Genomic DNA, 16,478 nt, shown 5'->3' on the forward strand with positions numbered 1-16,478 from the left:
AAGCGCTCTTACTAGATACATGTCTAGGAACAATAGATTTAATATCCCTCTGCCTCAATGCAGCCACCTGTAAAGATGCATAACAACAATATGGCATGTCAGCATGTCATTAGAAAAACTAAATGAAATAATACACAAGCAGGCATCCTGAATTATTTTTGTCATTGTATAAATATCATAGTGTAGACTATGTGGGATTGTATAATATAGCATACAACATACATAGGCTTCATGGGCTATACATCAATCTAATGTTACTTCTGAATACTTTGGGCAAATATAGCACACAGTAAATATTTGCACATCTAAAAATAGCACATTAGATATATCAGAAAATATAGGGCAAAGTAAGTTTTGAATTCCATTGTAATTCTATAGGATCACAGTCACACATGCGACCACTTGTTGACAAACACATCATGGTGTCTCACAAGCTTGATACACAAAGCACAGCATGATTTAACATTTACCTAAATACTAGGACTATGTATCCTGAATGTTAGTATTTCTCCTTGGGAACCATTCATTACACATAACTAACAGTTTAGATGTTTGTTTTCTTTGACTGTGATATTTTAAGTCAGGTTGAGCTAGGCTAAGGAAGTTAGCAAAAGTATTAGGGACTATCACCCAAAGCTTAAGATGTCATGGACTTCAAGTCTCTGAAGCCCAGAGTAGAGTATGAAAGAATGTGGCCTATTTTCTTTGTCTAAACTTCTAAAATTTTTAGCTTGAAGAATATTCATATGGGCACAATAATAGTTCGTGTGTTTTCAGTTAGTAGAATATGAAATTGATAATATATTTCAAAAGTATTTTTATAAACAAGTTTATTGAAATATAATTCACATTCCGTAAACCCACTCATTTAAACTGCACAATTCAATGTGATCTTAGGGTATTCACAAGGCTGAACAAACTGCTGTAATGAATATGACATTCTTATCAAAGCAAAACTAAACCTGGATTCATTTATCTTCATTCTCCATTTCTTTCCTACTCCACTCTATTCTTACATATTTATCAATCCTGTACATTTCATATAAATGGAATCATGCCATGTATGCTCTTTGGTGTCTGCTTTCTTTCACTGTACTAATGTTTTCCGCTATGCTGACTGGCATGGAATCTTCCTTCTTCCAAATTATGCACATCTTACTTCCTCATGCTTGTATATTGTCAAACTGTTGTGTGGTTACAGCATATTTTGCACATCTGCTCTCAGTAATATACCATAAGACATACTTTTCCTATAATATACTTTAATTATCAGATTCCCACAAATCTCACACACACAGACATCAGTCATATAGGGTCAGAAGTCTTCTTCTGTGGAAAGATGGTTGATGCAACAGATTTTAGTCCCACCTAACACTTTCACTATTAAGTCCCTTATCATAGAAGCCTTAATTCTCCTTTTTAGCCTTAACTTCCAATATTTCCAATATATTCCTCAGATTTTAACCCAGTCTACAATTGTCTGACTGTACAGCACTTCCCTAATGAACTCCATATGTCCTTGCATGGTCCTCCTCTTTCTTCTCTCCTTCTCCCCAGTCTGTCTTTCTCTTCTCTCTCCACTGGTCAGACAAACAAGGACTGAAGCTCAGGGAATATACAGACTGTATGATTTTTTCTCAAGGTTTACATCCAGATAATTAAGTTGAGCTTAGATGAAAGCTCGTCAAATGATGACCATGGATAACCACTGGAATGCAAAGTGCTCATAGAAAAGAGGCTAAAATACACTATATGTGGGTTGTGTTTTATAAACAAAGCCATTAGCCTCATGATAAATTGAAATCTCATGAGGTTTAAGGTACACTGTAGTATAATAATAAACGAGGTGAGAAGCACAAAACACAGAGCAGACATTGACAAGTATGAATTTGCAGAAACTGAGAGCAGTGACCACCCAGCATCCTGTTCCTGCCACCATGGATTGTACCCTCTGGAGCTATAAGCTGAAGTAAGCTTTTTCCTTCCTCATTTCTGATCAGGCATGTGGTCACAACGAGAAAGTAACTAATATGCAAGATTTGTTAATGCTTTGGTCCACTACATGTGTTAGTTGATGTGTTGAATAAAAAATATATGTAAGGCTTCTGATGTGTGGTACTGGGCTTTGGAGAGAGAAGCATGGACCCAATGAACACGCAGTTGATCTTTTCTGTATATACTGAGTAGATATGGACCCCGCTGGGGCTTCATAGTATCATGCCTATCTAGCATACCCTGACCCCAACTTAAATACTATGCTTATTGCTCAGGGCTAGTAAGAAATGAAGCACATTCTAAAAAGTTTCAGGGTAAAAGTGGATGGACTAGATCTTGAAGCTTGAATCAAGGCCAGTTCCTGAAGACATTTTCCACCTACTTGAATCAGGTCAGTAGATCTGTTCCTTGGGATTGAAACCTAAACATGGCTCTGGACTCTACTTTTTCTTCCTTTATAGATTTATTCTTTACTGGTAAGATGGGCAGAATTTTATTTTTCCTTCTGGTAGAAAGGCTATTAAAGATCTCTGCAATTCATTGGACTATACTTAAGAGATTTATTAAATACTCTCCTGACATATCACATAATTTTTTCTATATATGAGCTCACTAGGTAGCATGTTGTTATGGAAATGAGGCTTCATACTTCTTCTTTGCCTTCATATCTTGTGTGTGTGTGTGTGTGTGTGTGTGTGTGTGTGTGTGTTCTAGACTCCATACATGAGGACAACATTTTATTTGTCTTTCTGATTCTGGCTTATTTTGCTTAACTTGATGATCTCCAGTTTTATCCATTTTTCTATAAATGGCATTATTATATTTTGCTTTCTCTCTCTCTCTCTCTCTCTCTCTGTGTGTGTGTGTGTGTGTGTGTGTGTGTGTGTGTGTGTGTGTGTTTTGAGGTAGAGTTTTACTCTAGACCAGGCTGACCTGGTTTTCACTATGTAGTCCCAATCTGGCCTTTAACTCATGCAGATACTACTACATTTGCCTCTTGAGTGCTGGAATTAACTGCATGCACCACGATGCCCAGTTTACATAATTACATTTTTCCTTGTGACTAAAATTGCTATGCTTAAATATATCATATTTTATTCATAAATTTATCTGTTGATGGATTCACTCATATGCGGATTTCATATCTTGGATACTGTGAATAGTGCCACAATAAACTGTAAAATGGGCAGGTAAAGTTTGTTCTCTTATCTGAGATGAATCTGTAGCAAGTTCCTGTCACATAAATGTAAAAATATCTCTGTTGGTAGCTTTCATTTATTTATGTTCAATTTAATCATTTGCACAGTATGTATGTGTGTGTGTGTGTATGTATGTATGTATATACGTATATGCATGCCAAGGAATCTTGCCACTGCAAATGTACTCCAGATGTATGCATCACTTTGTGTCCAGCTTTGCATGGGTGATGGAAAATTCAACCTGGGCCAGAAAGCTTTGAAAACAAGTGCACTTAATCACTGAAACATGTCCCCAGTCATACTGATAGCTTTTATATGTGTAATTAATAAACATGCTAAGAAGGAAATCTGAAAACAATCCACAATAATGTCAAAGTGAAATACTTAAGAATACACTTAATCAAGGAAGTAAAAGATATGTACAATGAAATAATTTAAAATTAAGAAATTAGAGAGGACATTAGAAGATGGAAAGAGATGCCATTTTTGTAGATTGACAGAATTAATATTTTAAAAATGACTATATTGCCAAAAGTAATTTATAGATTCAATGAAACCCCCATCAAAATTTCAATGACATTTTTCACAAAATTAGAATAAAAGGCAATCCTAAAATTCATATGGAAGAACAAAAGACCCAGAAAAAACAAAGTAATCTTGTGCAAAAGAAGCAATGCTGAAGATATCGCATACCTGATTTCAAATTATACCAAAGGGCCACCATAATGAAAGTAACATGGTGCTGGCAGAAAAAATAAACATGCAGGGCTGGAGAGATGGCTTAGCGGTTAAGCCCTTGCCTATGAAGCCTAAGGACCCCAGTTCGAGGCTCGATTCCCCAGGACCCACGTTAGCCAGATGCACAAGGGAGCGCACGCGTCTGGAGTTCGTTTGCAGTGGCTGGAGGCCCTGGCGCGCCCATTCTCTCTCTCTCTCTCTCTCTCTCTCTCTCTCTCTCTCTCTCTCTCTGCCTCTTTCTCTGTCTGTCACTCTCAAATAAATAAAAATAAACAAAAATATTTTTAAAAAATAGACATGCAGACAAGAAGTAGTGGAAATTTAACTTATTTAATTATTTATTTAATCTATTCAGTTTTGGTTTGTGTATATATTTATTTATAGACCAGGTCTTGCTAGGTTTGCTAAGGAAATTTCTAAGCCTCAGTCTCAAGCAATCCCTCAGTGTTAGTTTCGTAGTAGCTGGGACTACAGATGTACACTACTGCATCTATTACTATTGTTATTATTATTATTATTTAAGTGCATTAATGTGACAGGAATTTGCCTTGGTAATTTATAGATTTACTCCAAAGATTTATCTCAGATAACTGAACAGACTTCACTTGCTATTTTTACACTTAAATTATTCAGAGGCTTAATTAAAGGGAGGGAGGGAGGGAGGGAGGGAGGGAGGGAGGGAGGGAGGGAGGGAGGGAGGAAGGGAGGAAGGAAGGAAGGAAGGAAGGAAGGAAGGAAGGAAGGAAGGAAGGAAGGAAGGAAGGAAGGAAGGAAGGAAGGAAGGAATGTAGGGAGGAAAGAAGGAAGGAAGGGATCTCCATATTGATAATCTTAGAAGAATAGATCAGAGAGCAACAGACATTAGTGTTAGGATGTTCTTGAGAACATCAGAGGAGATCCATCAAGAAAATAGATAACCAAATTACAGTGGCATTTTACTTATCAGTGGGAATATATTTTATTTAGTAAATGCCAGAGGATTATTTTAAAAAAAACAAAAACAGAGGATTAGAGCCATGAGAACTACTGTCATGGCCACCTTCATTAGCTTCCTTTTCACCCTTGCCTGTGGGAAAAATGGCCAAACATCAACACCCAAAACACAAAGGATCTAACAAAGATTTCCTTCAGCTAGGGGCCTCCACTTTCCACAATCAGACCCTCTGTTCTGACCAATACAAACCTTCTTTTCCAGAATTTACATGCTTCGGATCTGATGTTCTCATCCACACCCATCAGACAGAAAGACCAACAGCCACAGAACCCACTTGCTGCCCTACACACGTTCTGTTGGGTGACGGGGCTGGGAAGACAGCCCAGTGCTTAAAGATGCTTGGTTATAAAGCCTGACAGCTTGGGTTCAATTCCCCAGTATCCACATAAAGCCAGATGCACAAAGTAGCACATGCATCTGGAATTTGTTTGCAACAGCAAGAGGCCCTCTCTCACGCTTTCTCTCTCCCCCCCTCTCTCTCTCCCATTTTCCTCACAAATAAATGAAAATATTTTAATTGGGGTTGGGAAGATTGTTCAATGGATAGAGTGCTTGCCATGCAAGTGTGAGGACCAGAATTCAGATCCCCAGCGACCAAGCAAATGCCAGGCAGTTGTGGAGGTCCTCATGTAACCCCAGCACCCCAGAGGCACAGTCAGGGGATCCACTGGGCAAGCTGCTAAGTACACCAGACTAGTCAAATCAGTGAGCCCTGGGTGCAAGTGACAGAAAATGCCTCAATAAATAAAGTGGAGAGCAATCGAGGAAGACATCATCCTCTAACCAACACACACACACACACACACACACACACACACACACACACACAAATACTCATACCCATGGATTACCTCAATCAAGGCATTTTCATTTTCAGTGAAATTTCCCATAATTTTTTCCATAAATGAAGATGCAGGACATTATAAAGAAATATTTAGGGCTAGAGAGATGGTTTAGTGGTTTAAGCACTTGTCTGTGAAGACTAAGGACCCAGATTCAATTCCCCTGAATGCATGTAAGCCAGATGCACATGTTGGCACATGCGTCTGGAATTTATTTGCAATGGTTAGAGATCCTAGTGTGTCCATTGTTTCTATCTGTTTCTGTCCCTGACTATGTCTCTCACTCTCAAATAAATAAATAAATAAATAAATAAATAAATAAATAATTTAAATATTTTTAAAAATAAGTATATGTGGCCATAGCAAGCAATAAGGATGATTATGATTATGATTTTTTTCATTTTGAAGACATTATAGGATGCTTGTGAGGATTAAAAATATAATCCAGGCAGAGTACATAGCAAAAGGGTTGGCACTGAATTAGATGTCAGAGGGAAAAAGAGGCTAGTTTTAATGCCGCCAGGATTTTGTTATTTTTCTATTACTTTAGTTCATAGGAACAGGGATGATCCTAGACTTAAATTTTCCAGCTATAATGGACAAAAGTCATGCTAGATGAATTGATCCAATGTTATCAGTGAGATTCAAAAGTATTTCTGTTTGTAAATGCTAAAATGAGGTATTTGTAATAAAAGTCGTGCCTATCATGTAATTTTCCCCCACAAGAGTTAGCAATCTGTCAGCATTTGCAAGTAGATGCTTCAGCAGTGCTTAGAATTTGTGCTTTCCTTTGAGTGATCTGCCCATTTTATATTTCTATCCTGAATTGTCTACGATTTTCTATCAATTTAGCAGATATTCTCATCATATTGCAAAATTTCTGCACTTCATCATTTATCTTTTTTTTAATTTTTTTTTATTTGAGAGTGACAGACACAGAGAGAAGGACAGATAGAGGGAGAGAGAGAGAATGGGCGCGCCAGGGCTTCCAGCCTCTGCAAACGAACTCCAGACGTGTGCGTCCTCTTGTGCATCTGGCTAATGTGGGACCTGGGGAACCGAGCCTCGAACCAGGGTCCTTAGGCTTCACAGGCAAGTGTTTAACCGTTAAGCCATCTCTGCAGCCCATCATTTATCTTTTGAACTCCATTTGCTATAGGGTCTTTCTTACAAAGTCATTTTCTATACAACCTCATTGGGGTATACACATACACACATTTTTGTCACCAAAAATGTACCTGTATTTCCTTTGACTATTTTGAGTTTCCTGTTTTGCTTTAAAAAATAGACCTCTGCCCTGGTTTTACAGATTTCTGTGCTATTTTGGAATTAATTCATCAACATTTATCATATAATTTATCACTACAAGGAAGTTCTAAGAAAACCTGCCTCATGGCCTTAGGGAGGTTGGCAAAAACACCCATTCGCACAGACCACTTTGCTTTTAGGCCAGGTGTGTATGCTCATTGCACTTTCAAAAGGCACTCGTGTTGTTCACCTGTAATGCTCTTTGAGCAGAAGAATAATAGAAAATTACCAGGATGCAGCACATTGCAACACTCTACCTAAAGGGAAGGTCTTTGTCTGATTATAATGGCCTTCATACACTAAGCCACTTGACAACCAAAATAAAATGCAGTATTTACAATGAAGTCTTGTTCTGGCTTATGGCCAGCAGAGATAAAGAGGCTGAGAACATTAGGCTAGAAAGAAGCTTGCCTCTAGAATTATTATAGTAACCTCAAGGTAGGATCAGGCAGTGGGGCTTTTGTAATTTATGAAGATTACATCCTGTGTTTTATTGGCTTAACCGGATAAAACATGAATGGTAGTCAAGCCAACTTTCAAAGAGCTTATATATGTCAGTCAACTGCATCCAATATCTTTTCAGCGACATTTTCAAAGTCTCCCCATTTATAACCTTTTTTCCCCTTAAAGAAAACTAATTATTTAAAAGCTTCAAGTAAAGAAACCACTTTATTTATTCAAAGATAACTCACAAAAGATGGATAAAGATCGATGAAAATGAATTGTCTGATAATTTAAAAGAGAATTATAAAAGATCTGCACTGTCTAGAGTTCTATAGCAGGTATTGGTGTGGAAGAGCCAAGAGTACTCATCAGTAGCAGCCCTAGCAACACGGTGTGGAACTGCTTTTCAATCCTAGCACAGAGGTTTGCAAGAAACAATCCAAGAAGATCCACAACCAGACTTCACTTTTACATTCAATACCATGAAATACCAAACTTAGCTGTGATTTTCAAATGCCAGTCTTGTTACCAGGTTTGATGTGTTTGTGTGGTGGTTTGAAGATGTCCTACATAGACTCAGATGTTTTCAATGCTTGGTCTCCAAATGGTGGCAATTTGGGACATGGATCCTCGCCAGAGGAGGTGCGTTAGTGGGGGCAGATCTCAAAGTTTATTAGCCCAGCTTTTCAGTCTTTAGATCACCTTACACTTCTTGCTTTCTTTCAGTTGCTGTGGCAAGAAGTGATACCCATCCTCTACTGTGCATGCTTTTCTGCCACAATGAAACTTCTCCTCGGTACTGGCAGCCAAAATAAACCCTCTCTATCGGTTGCGTCCTGTCAGGTTCTTTGTCCCAGCAACAAGAAGGATAACTACAACAGATTTTTTGTGGGGTGGGTAGGGGAGGGCTTGAGGTAGGGTCTCACTCTAGTCCAGGCTGACCTGGAATTCACTATGTATTCTCAGGGTGGCCTCATACTCATGGCAATCCTCCTACCTCTGCCTCCAAGTGCTGGGTTTAAAGGTGTGCACCACCAAGCCCATCTTACAAAAGATTTCTTAAAAGAATAAATTAAAATTTCATAATTCATTTTCATACAAATTATTTTTCTACAATTTGGAAACCAAGGTATAATATGATTATTCTTGTGCCTTTCTATGATCAAAATACCTGGAAGTTGGCAGAGTTCTAAAGAATAGCAATGGTGTGAAGTATTTTAAGAATGAATTCTTGCCAGTGCTAATCTGATGTACACATTTTTCAGAAACCTTAAATGCATATTACAAAGTAAAAGAAACATGTTGGATGATTCTAATCCTGACGTATTCTGGAAAACAAGAAAATGGATAGAGACTGTTAAAATGATCAGTGGTCACCAGGGACAGACCACAAAGGAATTTAGGGCACTGAAGCTCTTCGGTATGATTCTACCTTGAACCTTGAACTCATGGCAACTCTCCTGCCTCACTCTCCAAAGGCTGGGATTTTAGGAATGTGTCACCACACCTGGCAAGCATTTTTATGTTGTTCCCCTCCATTCATTCATTTGTTCCTTCCTAACTTCCATTTTCCTTCCTTTCTATTTTTATTCTTCTTTTTGGTATTAGGGATTGAACATGTTAAGCACGAGCTCTATTACTGCTGACACTCCTACCTCCTCTAGGCACAAATTTTAAATGTTATAAAATACCCTCAGGCTAGATAGATGGCTTAGCAGTTAAGACACTTGCCTGTGAAGCCTAAGGATCCAGGTTCGGTTCTCCAGGTCCTACATAAGCCACATGCACAAGATGGCACATGCATCTGGAGTTCGTTTGCAGTGGCTAGAGGCCCTGATGCACCCATTCTCACTAACTATCTTTCTCTCTCTCTCCCTCTGTCTCTAATAAATAACTAAATAAAAATAAAATAAATAAATTTTAAAAATATATCCTCAACAAATAAATGGACTTTTCATTATCCTATCTCCAAAATTTTTACCTTATTATATACATATATCTCATTTAATGGAATTCTAATGGAAAAAAATTATGGACCATACAGAAATATAGCTCTCTCCAACACTCAGCTTTTCCTCTCTCTCCCACCACTAGCAGGATGCATGATCTCACACAACTATACTTGCTTCACCAGCAATCACACTTCATTCCCATGAAGCCTTGACTAACACTCATGCCCTGTCTTTTCCAGTTCTCTCTATTGCAGGCCATTTTGATAGCATCCTACACACTGTTTCACAAGCACTCTATCATGACTGCCAAGTGCAAATCATTTGTGTTCAGCTTGCAAACACCTTATCTCTCGCTCTCTGAGGAGACGATTATCTACAATAAATGTCACTGACTGAAGAGATAATTGCATGTAAACTTTAATTTTTAGTAATGAGAACCAAAAAGAATGAAACAGATTAATCTGAACTCATAAGGTCTGAGGGCAGGTATTAGGAAGTAGGTTCATTAATTTTTCCCATAGAATGTCTAAGACATTAGCAGAATTCAGAAATTGAGTCAAATCACTTTTGAAATCAAATCTATGGAATAATCCATATATCAAGAAAAAATTACAGAACAGTCAGACTATGAAATGTTATAACATAACATTTTTCTTAAAGTTTTACCAAGAATTATGACAAGTAATATTATAACAAATTCTATATGTGGACAAAACAGGTACAGATATGTATTTTTCCTATTTACAGTCTATTTTAATCCAACATACAATCACAAGTATTGGCATTTCAGAGTATCTCAAATAAGACTTCCACCTCTAATTTTCATCACGAGGGTATGCTAATTATTCCTTCATTCTTCCCATAGCTATGATTTCAGACATGTAGTTTTAAAGTGCATTTAGTGTTTTGTATGGTTTGTATGTGACTCTCAAAAGTACCCATAGCTGGAGCTGGGAAACAAGTCAGAAAGATATCCAAAAAAAGAGGCTGCTCTCCATTATCAAGCTCCCACCAATCATGGGCTATAAGAGGGCCTAAACTTATTAAATTTTCTCTAAAATAATAATAGTTATCCCATTTATCTGGTGCTAAATTCACTCTCCGTTGGAGAATGTGCTTCTCTTTTTCAGATGGACACAGAACCTGAGGAAAGAATCAGCCCATCGCAGCTCACTAGAGCCCCAACTGAAACTACAGAGTAATTGGGGAAATCAGCAAAAAGTGTTGCTTTCTTGATGAACCTGGTATCAGCACAAGGGTGAAGGAGACAGACACAGAGGACACTCAACTCCTACCAAACCAGATATCCAGAGACACAGAGGCTCCCAAGACCTCATCACTGAAGTAGACCTAAAACAAACCCATCATATCTCAGGGAAATCTGTGGAAGAGGGGCCAAAAAGATTGTTAGAGCCACATGTTAGGATATTATACACAGAAACATTACTTTTTACCCATGACTGATGGCTAACCCCAAAATGCACGACCCACAATTCCCAATGAGGAGGGTCCCTGGGGAGAGGGGGAAGACAGGGAGGAGGCTAATGATGAAACCAATATGGTTGTATATACACCATGTACATAGAAAACTCAAGTAGCCTGCTGCCACTTTGGCAGTGTGTTCATACTTTTTCTATCACATTGCTCATTTTTTTTCCTCTTAATAAAGTGTCTTTCTGTATAACTATTTGCATGGTGCCTTTATTTAATTCTTTAAGATAGAAAGAACTTGGAAACGCCTGGAGACTATCACTAACATATCTACGTATCTGGAAAGCTAAGAAATCCTATGTAGTAAAAGGATGAGGCTGCAAGGGTATAGTTAGTGGTGGTATCATACAGAATTGACTATGAGCTTCAAAGGACTACCTCCAAGTGGGCATTTTAGTTGGTTATATCTGTTTCTATGCCTGACTTACAAGGTGGAGCTATGCTAATGTACTGTGTTAGTGTCCAATTCCTGTAGTGCAATGCTTGAAAGAAAATTGCCTAAAGGACAAACTATTTGGGGACATACTTAAATTGCTTAAAGTCCATGTTCATTGCTAATGCAGTGCTTTTGTAGCCAAAGAGCACCATGGTGGGAAAGAAAGGGAGGAAAGAAAGAAGGGATGGGGAGAAAGCATCCTATTATAATGTTCAAGGATTGCTCAAGACACTCCCCAATAATGTAACATCTTCCACATATACCACACTCTGAACTGTTTCTAGCACTTCACAATAGTACCAATAGCTGAGAACTGATCCCAATACATGAGCCTTTGGGGGACCTTCCAAATCTAAAGTATAACACCTAGCACTCACAATGTATGCTTAAATGAGCAGACAGAGGCAAGAGGTTCATAAGTTTCAGATTTGCTTGTGCTAAATAGTGATTTCCAGGCTAGCATGAGATACATGAGATCCTGTCACAGAAAGAAAATAACATGGTTTTGCCTGGCCATTGTTGAGAAGTTTGGAGTATAAAATGGAGAAATAAAGAAATATTAGGAAACACATGGAAAAATAAAAATAAAAAGGTACTCTAAAGGCTGTAGTTACATGATATATTCAGAAACTAGGTATACACATGAGACCTAAAGACTCATTTAAAGTTTAATGTAAAACGACATTTGAGAAATCAAGCTGAAACTGAGCTGAAAGTCTCCTCACTGCTGACTAGCTAGCATAATGCTGGAAAGTGCCATGCAGGCTGATGAGGGGAAAAAAATTTCCACAGTTTTTAACCAGCAGTGGACCCTGTGAACTATACAACTTGCTACCAAGGCAAGATGTGCCCACTGGTGAAATATGTGCTAGAGCATTAAGAGGGTAACTAACTGTTCTCTGGACTTGAGACTTACTCCATGGGAGGAAATTCATGCTTGGTACTGAGCCCCTAATCAAAAGTGAATGGCTGGGAAGGTCATCAGCCCTAGTTGGGTGGCTACTACTCTTATTTAGCTACATTAATATGTTATACCCAACAAGCTGCCCTCTAAATACTTATGTTTATGCCCATAGATTATTCCTCTCTCATCTTTGGTCAGAGAGGCATCTTTTTGCAGATGGTGGTGACTACCAGGGCGATCTAAGATTTGTCAAGGTGCTAAGAAAAAGTGACAGTTGAGTGTTCAGTGCTAAATGAAGCAACCCTATCACACCCTCCGAGGCTCAGGGAACAATGGAAAAGAGGGTTCAAAAAGAATGTAAGAGATCAGAGGATAGGGAAGAGTGCTTTTGAATGCTAATGTCTGGACATGAAGAGGCGATTGCATTCATGACCTCACAAAAGCTGTTATTACATGCACAAAACCTGTACAACAGTGGACCCATCAATATGTCATCATGGATGGAGAAGAGTAAAAGAAAGGGGAAAATGAAAAGACAGCAAAGTGGAAGGACTAGTTGAATAAAGGATGGTTTAGTGGAAGGTGGGTGAGGGTGGGGAGAAAAGAAGGTAATAAGAAGAGAATATGCCCAAAATACATTATGTATGTGAAAACTGTCAATAAAAAAATAAGATAGGATGGGCTGGAGAGATGGGCTAGCAGTTAGGCGCTTGCCTGTGAAACCTAAGGACCCTGGTTTGAGGCTTGATTACCCAGGACCCACGTTAGCCAGATGCACAAGGGGACACACGCGTCTGGAGTTCATTTGCACTGGATGGAGGCCCCGGCACGCCCATTCTCTCTCTCTCCCTCTCTCTCTCTCTTTCCCTGTTTCTCGCTCTGTCACTCTCAAATAAATAAAAATATTTTTTAAAAAATAAGATAGGATTTGGAGAGATAGCTTAGCAATTTAAGAAGCTTTGCTTACAAGGCCTACCAGTCCATGTCCAAATCTTCAGCCACCCACATAAAGTCAGAGGCATTCGTTTGCTACATCAGGAGAGCCTGGCATGCCTATACACTGGTACATATAAAGAAATCATAGTCAAAACCTTAATGCACACTGCATCACTACACACGATCTGATGTTCCTGAAGTGTGACTTACAAGTAAATGGAATTCATGGTTACCTATACTCTCCATCTGTAAATTTATTCATACCTATGCATTCTGACACTAAGTTCACTAAGCTGTGGACATTGTTGGTGAAATTCAATGTGATTAAAGCACTTGGACCATGACTTGGCACTAAAAAGAATGGCTATAACCTCAGACACACAAAGAACACAGGTGTTGGTAAATGCTAATCAGAGGAAAGATTGAGTGAGTGTTTATATTTTCTTTTGAGTAAACACCTTCATATTTTATCACAATTAATATCTAAACTTTATAGGATTTATGGAAAATATATCCCCAAATGCAGGTGAAATTGTGTTAGTTTATAAATAGAATGACTAATTTAGGGGCCAGATGAATAATGTCACCAATACACCAGATGTTGGTGTGAGCAAGTTATAACCCATGAGCGACCATCATTACACCAATTGTAATGAGTTAGCATCATTTAGAAAAATCTCTTAGGTACACACACACACACACACACACACACACACACACACACACACAAATGGATTCTATGTCCACTTGTCAGAGCCACTGCCTTGTCACAGACAAATGATACTTTTGGTGCCTACCACTGTTTTCTGTAGCCTTCATTTAGGACATAATTAGTGACATTCTGAGCCACTTGTGAGGTGAATAAATGCTGTATAGATGAATGTATATGTGGTTATAAGGAGCAAGGTATTGTCAGTGGATATGTGACCCTAAGATAAAATATCAACTTTAATGATCTCTACTTGGGATATGTATGTAAATTTTCTGCTAGCATAAACTAGTGGCAGAAAGACTTTTTGCACTGTGCACTATTTTTTTTTCCAAAGAAGTAAGCTAATGTGGAAGGTTGATGTAAAGAGGGACATGAAAATCCTACTGTAAGGATGTAAAAGAAGAAGTGGGCTAAAAGTAAGAGGGTGGGTTGCTGGGTAGATTATAACTATGGATTTGTGGGGAAAAAAATTACACAGGGCTATATGATATTTCCCCTTTGTCTGGGCCAAGCATTGAGCACATTCATCTAAGTAGGCAGATATATATCAAAGCTTGGTGTTTTTACAACTAGAAATTTGGAAGTATAAAGTGGCTACAGGGCAAGAAAATGAAGCTATTGACAACAGTAAATAAAGTTATAAAAATATATCATGGAATCCCAGAAAAGTTGAAATGGATATGAAAGGAAAGGACCAATGATAATGGTCCCAAATTTCTGATGGAAAGAATGGCCTTAGCAGTCTCTCAGGCCCATAGAGGTCCTCAGTAAAGAACTTACGACCTTAAGACTTTAGAGTCTAATAGGTTAATAAATGTCATGAGGGCTGGGAATGGTGGTTCATGCCTTTAATCCTAGCACTCAGGAGGCAGAGGTAGGAGTGTTACTGTGAGTTCGAGGCCACCCTGAGACTCCATAGTGAATTCCAGGTCAACCTGGGCTAGAGTGAGACCCTACTTCAAAAAAAACCAAAAAATACAATAGAATAAAATAAAAAGTACATGTCATGAGGGTTTCTTATAATCAAGCACAGATGGTAATCACATGGCCACTAAATTGTCAGAACATTGAAGGACTTTGGAATAAGGTCTTGTGTTGAAAGCCACACAGTACCACATAACAACAAGTTAAGTTCTGAGATGACAAGTACGTCAACTCAGAGTGGAAACTGAGAGGTTAAAACATGGAAAAGAAGAGTTATAGCTCATTTCAGGCTTAGGATGTGCCTGGTTTAGATTGAATTGTCCACAAAGAGAGAATTTGGTTATGCTAGATAAAAGAAGGGTTATCTGCAGTGGACATCTTCATGTATCACTCAAATGGTCTTGCGCCTCTTAACTGCAATGGTTATTCACCAATGCTGCTAAGAGACCTGCATTGCCCATGACTCTGTGTGTGTGTGTGTGTGTGTGTGTGTGTGTGTGTGTGTGATTTTATTTTCCTAGGTAGGGTCTCACTCTAGCTCAGGTTGAACTTGAATTCACTATGTATTCTCAGAGTAGTATTGAACTCATCGTGATCCTCTTATCTCTGCCTCCCAAGTACTGGGATTAAAGGAGTGCACCACCACAACCAGCCAAGACCATATTTTTTAGTAAGATACCTGTTAAGCATTTAGTTGGTTCTGCCCAATTGATAAGAACTTTCAGTGCATTCTCAACTGCAGAGCACACTGTGACTCTGCTCAGGCTATTCCAAATTCATAGCAGCCGAACTTTGCTCCTGTCTGTTACTTTCTTTGCTCCCCCTCTGTGGTTAATTACTCCGCTGAGCTTTATGTCCTAGGTTCAAGTCATGATTAATCCAAGTTTATGAAAAATATTCACCTCCCCATATACATCAAGTGGGAAAGGGATTTGGCACAAAGCCAAGCTCTAGGAAAGGCAAGGAGTAAGGCATAAGTTTTGAAATGTTGGTACAAGAGGAATAAATCAAATGATGATAAGTGGAATGGATGCAGAGAACTGTATTTCTTCCAGTGGTGGAAGATGAAGATAGAACATACCAAAAAACTAGAGGGGTGGTGACTGATTTAACTTAATGATACTTCTCAATCAATAAAGCTTGCTTGGAATTCATTATGATTTCAGATTGACACACTTGTTTTGAAAGTACTTTTGTTAGGCTTTTTCCAGAGAACATATCATTTCAACTTGTTAATGTTAGTTATTTTTCACTGTTACTTTTTTAAAAAATTTGGTGAAAACAGAGTATCACATAATTTTAAAAATGAAACAGAATTAGAACACAAAAACAAATGTCATCCCTACTGCAAAGTTGTATGAAGAATTAAAATCATGGGCTGGAAAGATAGCTTAGTGGTTAAGGTACTTGCCTGTGAAACCCAAAGACCCAAGTTTGATTACTCAGCATCCATTTAAGACAGATGCTCAAGGTGGCACATGAATCTGGAATTCTCTTGCAATGGCTAGAGGCCCTAATGTGCCTATATTCATTCTCTGTCTGTCTCTCTCCCTCTCTCTCTAATACATAAATAACTATTTTTAAAAATAATTAAAATCATTAT

At 38.3% G+C, this 16,478-nt stretch overlaps 1 protein-coding gene across 2 annotated transcripts in view; it reads right to left on the bottom strand.

The window, feature by feature from the left end:
• The window catches only part of Anos1 (anosmin 1), a 178,688-nt gene that overhangs the window by 130,966 nt on the left and 31,244 nt on the right, over nt 1-16,478 (bottom strand). The gene's annotated exons all lie outside the window — the stretch shown is intronic.

This window comes from Jaculus jaculus, chromosome X (genome assembly GCF_020740685.1).
Source record: "Jaculus jaculus isolate mJacJac1 chromosome X, mJacJac1.mat.Y.cur, whole genome shotgun sequence".
Classification (NCBI taxonomy): Eukaryota; Metazoa; Chordata; class Mammalia; order Rodentia; family Dipodidae; genus Jaculus; species Jaculus jaculus.